Source organism: Pinus tabuliformis, chromosome 3_1 (genome assembly GCF_031772625.1).
Source record: "Pinus tabuliformis cultivar Carrire ecotype Pingquan chromosome 3_1, CPIR1, whole genome shotgun sequence".
Lineage (NCBI taxonomy): Eukaryota > Viridiplantae > Streptophyta > Pinopsida > Pinales > Pinaceae > Pinus > Pinus tabuliformis.
Genome location: NC_142301.1, coordinates 688,694,035 through 688,700,081, shown reverse-complemented (window position 1 = coordinate 688,700,081; position 6,047 = coordinate 688,694,035).

Below are 6,047 nucleotides of genomic sequence, written 5' to 3'. Positions count from 1 at the left end.
TGGAGCTAACAAGCTGGACATGATTTAGTGTTGACGTGTGATATATCGACATCTTATACATCTTATATATCTGTTCTCTTTTCATATTTATATAGCAATGCATTTATTTGATGATGTTGTTGCTTTAGATGTTTAAAGAATTGGAAAAAAATGAATATTTTTGGGATTTTTTAAAAATTTCTAGATATTTTTTGATATTTTCCTTGATGTTGCTGATATATTATTTTCTGAACCCTCAATGATATTTTCTCCAACACAATGTTTGCATTGGATCAAAACAGGCTAAAGTGTCTTAAATGTTGTATCTTGTTATGTTATTTGGATTTGAAATTAGACTTGTGATTTTGTTTTTGTTAAAAGTGCTTCTTTATACCTAATAATTTAACATGTATAATTCACTGTTTCCCAAACCAAAATAAAATGGGCAAGATGGGCATCCATCACAGGTTCATAAAGAGGCACAAATATATGACATTTTGAAACTTAAAAAACCAAAAAAGTCGATTAAAAATATTGAGATAAACAAAATCCCTGTTAAGATCTAAGCTTAAGTACAAAAATCTTTGATAGGTAGTCTTATAGTACCTCAATATGTACTGTTTCCATCTAAGAAGAAACACTATTATCATGCACAGCAATGAGGTAATTAAATTTGATTGCGCAGTTTTGTGTTTGATGGGCAAGGTATAGATATTTTTGTTATAATTAATTTCCATGTAAGTGATGCCACCTACCCCCAACTAGCCCTTGGTGGCAATTATTTTATTATTTTTGTGGATAAGTTTTGTTGATTATGTGGTTACGGCCCCTTGTTTAGAGCTGACAATGGATTTTGTATTAATGTTTGCTTATATCTCTTCCCCGATTTAGAAGTGTGTGCAATGAAAATGAGGGTGTAGATGTTAGAGTTTTTGGGTTTCACAAATATTGCGTAGGGAACTAAGCTGGGCCAAGAGCTCTGCCTTTATATCTTCTTTTTGGGTCCTCCAAATATTACTTAGGGGAAGAAGCTGGGCCAAGAGTGGCATTCATACTACCTTTATATCTTCTTCGGAAAATATCCGTTATCTTTACTGATTTACTTGGATTATGTGATATTTTGTGGGTGTTCTCAACATCTTTGGTATTTATCTATTGTTATAGTTGAAGAAATCTGAATATCTGCTGTCATGGTTCTCTAAAATCTGCTGTGAAACCACAAGTATTAGTGTTGAATCTAATACTGTTAGTGGTGAATTGATCCTGTTAGTGCTGATTTATTGTTGTTGCCACTTTTGAAATACTAATGTTTGTGACCATTGGGTTCAAGATGACAGATCTTCAACTTTTCAGATTTTGATTGAGTTTCTTTCTGTTTTAATAGCAGATTTTTGGTTAGGCTCATAATACAACGGACAAGTAATAGAAAGCCATTAAAGCATTAAAGGCTACTACCAAAGTAAGCATAATTTTCATCACTTAAGCACAAGCTATTGCAACCGCATGATCTGGTCATCATCCTTGGGATGCATGTATGTGTATGTCCTATTTCAGCTGCATCGTATCCAAACCTTTTTAAAAATCTTCTATATCAAACCTTTTTAAAAATATGTCATATCTAAATCAGATACCATATCCATATCCATACCCATGTAACTTAGAACTGAACATAGTTGTAGACTTGGCAAATGGTTGATACAAATTTTGAACTGTGATTTGGACATCTATCTAGCCAACACAATTAAGTATCAAGGTTTGCAACTTTGCATATTTTCTTTTGAAATGTGGCCACCGACCAGGATAGTTCCGCATAAATTTTTGATATATTATAGTACTAGTTCTCCCACAAACGAATTCTTTAATTATGCTGTATCTGTTTTGCTTCTCCTTTTCTAGCATGACCTGATTCCTTTCCTTGAAAATGATCTTTGTCGAGAACATATTAACGGTAAAGAACGAAGGACATTAGTTTTGCAGGTCGCAAATATACTTCATTTAAGAATACCTTATTACAGAGTTGATCGATATGTCATACTACTGTGTGGTTTAGATGAAGATCAGGATAAATTAACTTTTATCTTGAGATGCTTGCACCTTTAACCTTTTATATTCTTAGAAGAGAAATAACAAATGGGGCTGGCATTGAAGCTGCACCAAACGTTGTGGGCTAACAGAATTGCTAAAGGAGGGTCTGTATACTCCCCATTCTTGCCAACATCTGGTAATTATGTCCCTTGTCTTTGCAAATATCTGTTACAAGCCAATTTGTTAACTGAAGAGAATGACCTTAGCCGTGTTTAGTACAAGATTCAACAAACTATTGCATTTAGGAGAGATGAGGGGTAAAGCCTTACGAAGGTTTGAACACTATTAGGAGCAAACACAGATCACGTTTGACAAAAAGGCCACTAGAGTGTTTGGTCTGGTTGTCGGACCAAAAAAATTGTAGAACTGTGAGTTTTACACACATGAATGTGTGCAAGAATACCTGTAAGGATGGGAAAGAGTGGATTAGTTCATTGTTGGATGATGCAATGTCTCATTACATAGTAAAAGGGAAGTATGCTATGAAAGTCCCAAATAGTTAAGTCATTTAATCATTATATTAAATAACTTATTATTACATCACGTTATTCCTGAGTTTTTATCAAGTCCAAGTCCTAATTAAGAAGTCTCAAGTTCTAATTATGACCATTATATCTGACAAACTTCCATTATGGTCATTTTATATGCTTGTTCAAAAACAAAAAAAACAAGTGTTTGAGAAAAGCAAGATGTTTGTAGCCCGCTCCAAAATAAGGTCTTCAACCAGGGATTGGAAGTGAAATATATCTAAAGAGTTGATTAAGTGCAAATTACATCACCATTTTTATGTCTGACCATTGAATCAGCAATAGGATGATGTTCATTGAATAGTTAGAATTTTCACCATTGACATAGGACTTGGCTTGTTCACCAAACTAACCACCTCCACATCTTGGTGGTACAACTTATCAAAATTTTGTGTTTGCTTCTTTGAAGGACTAGCTCGTTTTATGGTTTCATCTTCACCCTCTCCGAGGGTCTTCTTCTCTTGAATCATAGTAGATAGTGCATGATATACCCCTTGGCTTGCCTTTTCTTCTCTGCTGATTTGGACTTGTTTCAGCAGCAGTATCATCTACGGCTTCATTTCTAGAGTTCTGTCTCACCTGACACCTTTCTGACCTAGGCATTATGACTGAGTTTTTAGTGAAATTTAGAACCATTTTTCTGCTGAACCAATCCTACATTCTTATCTTCTATCAACTGAAAATAAGCCTTGTTTTTCCAGACCCATAGCAAATACACTCTTTCCATTTTTGTTAATGATAAGGACTTTATTAGGGCTAAAATTTATGTTATTGTAGATCATGCTTCAATAGACCACTAACTGAAAGTAGATTTTTCTCCAAATGACACAATAGTTATCTTTAATCATTACATCTCACCTCTTAATTGAAGTAGGACATTTTCGTTTACTCTAACTTGTATTCCTCTATGCCACTCAACACAACAAATTAGATTGTAATTTATCCTCCACAAAATCAGCGTATCAATCAGTAATGTTGGTAAAATGTCTAGATGCCCATGAATCAATGTACCGATTATTGTTACCAGTCCTTGAATCCTTGCTTTTGGCCCTGAGCATAGAACTCTTCTTTCTCATTGTTCAGGGGTATTAGCATGTTGCTTTTTGGATTGGTCATTGGAATAATGCTTTTGGTTGTGCTTTTCAATCCCTCAATGACTTCTGCAAATTCAGCTTATATGGGCTAACTTGCCACAATAAAAGCATTAAACAGCTTTTCTATATCTACTTGATTCGGAGGATCTATTCCAATCATTGTCTTCTCCCCGTTTGCTGCCCTTACTCAAACTTTGTTGCAGGTAAAATCCTAGAAGCCTCATTCCCACTGTTACTCCCCAACTGCTTTTTTCATCCTTATTGCAAAGCTTAATGCTCAACTGCTCCAATGTTAGATCTTTATCCGTGGTAGTAATGGTAAGTTTTTTCAATTAAATTTGTATAGGAGGGAGGTGAACTTTCAAAGTCGTATGCATGATTTCTTCTTCTTGCATTTTCCATCCAATTGATTTTGGTTGATATTTAGTATCTTTAATTTTTATAAAATTATTTTGGTTGGAGTCAAATTCCATTTTAATTGATATTAACAAAAGGCTCTCCCTTTTTGAGGTTTCATGCATGTTCCAAAGATCCCCACATGATGAATGCATCATTACCATATTGAACTATATGGAGCATCTCATTCAAAAGCTTGATTAATATCACAGCTTCTTGATTCTTTGTTTCATGCTTCACTTGGGCATTGCCACACTCTGTTCAAACATTTGTATTCAAAGATTGCAAGCAACTTTTCTTTTTATGAATTCAAATGCTACGCATTAAACTTTTGGTTTCCATTCAACAATATATGGGGTAAGTTGGCAATTTTTAAGAGTTTCAAATGCACCAAACAAAGTTGAATTCATTACTTATGACTCAGTGGCACTAAACATATTTAAATTCACTACTATAACTTGGTGATTTACAGTTCTTACCATTGGCCCATTATAAAAAACATTGATATGCTCCAGACTTATGGAGCTCATCCAGGAGGTCATTAGTTGACTGGAATAGGGAATTTGTTTCATACAACAATCATTTCTTATATGATTATGGAAATATTGTGCAGACAACTATGTTTTCCAACTATGGATAGTTGGATCGGAGATGGAGCACAGGATAAAAAAGGCTGCGTCTCTCTCGTGGAGATGGGAGGTAGGCTCAGAATTGCGTGTGGCAATTGGGTTGGCATCTGTTCAAGGATTGAATACTTACACTCTCTGTTTGTTCCATTACTTAATCATTTACACCATTAAGGACTATTATACTTGAATCAAATTTACGTGGAACAAGGTCCCATTTCGGACTTGTCGTCTTGGATGGATGTCAGGGATATCGGCCTTTCAGTATCATTAGTTGCAGAATGGGACAAACACACTCTTCAATTACGCCTTCCAGGCATCTTCTTGTCGACAAAGGAGGATGTGTTATCATGGAACGACAATGAAAAAGATGGGAAACTACAGGCATAGTTTTAAAAACCGGCCGGCATGAACCAAAAACTTGTCAAACTAGTTGGTTCATTAGGCAACCGGGTTGAACCGGGCAAAAAACTTGGTTTAAGGGCTGACTTCACCAAAAAATCACAAAAACCAGACCAAACCGGCTGATTTATGACAGAACCAGCCGGTTTATGGTCAAACAGACCGGTTCGGTCATAAACCGGCTGGTTCATTGCCAAGGCTGCGTCGGACGGTGACAAACCCACACAGAGTCTTTTTTGAAGCTTCCTGTGTTAATTTTTGTAGCATCAGATGTGTTCTAGCCACGAGATTTGGTGGAGAGGCTAGAATACATGTATTCTCCAATACCAGAAATCGTTTATGGAATTTCCACCTAGAGATGACTTAATTAGATTTATTAGTCATTTTTTAATATTTCTTAAGTCTAAACTTAGGAAATATGATTAATTAATCAGAATTAATTAAGTCATGGTGAGAATGTTCTAGAAAAGTACATGGCTTGATTTCTAGTTAATCCTAGCCATCAATTAAGATTTAATCGTGGTTGTTGAAGTCTTAACGAAGGATTATAAGAAGTCGATGGGGCTTGGAGAAGACACACCAAATCAGTTGAGCATTCGATTTTGCTGGGAAATCGATCTCCAGTGTAGCAACATTCAGTTGCCGGAGGTGATTTAGTGAGATCGGCGCAGTGAGAGGGGCAACGATAGTGAGGCAGGAGGAGGCTTTTCCAGTTCCGGCGAGCACATTGTAGAACACGATGATTGTCACAGAGAGGCAGCGCAGAGCCCTCTTGGAGAGATTTTCGTTTTGCTGGGGAGAAGGAGAAACTCTAAGCCAAAAGTTGGGCAGAGGGTCTGGAGGAAAAGAGTATTAGTTTCCTAGATAGCAGTTGACGAGATAGTGAGAGGAGACGCACTTCCGAGATTGTGGGACGCAATATCTGCGTAGGTTAATGC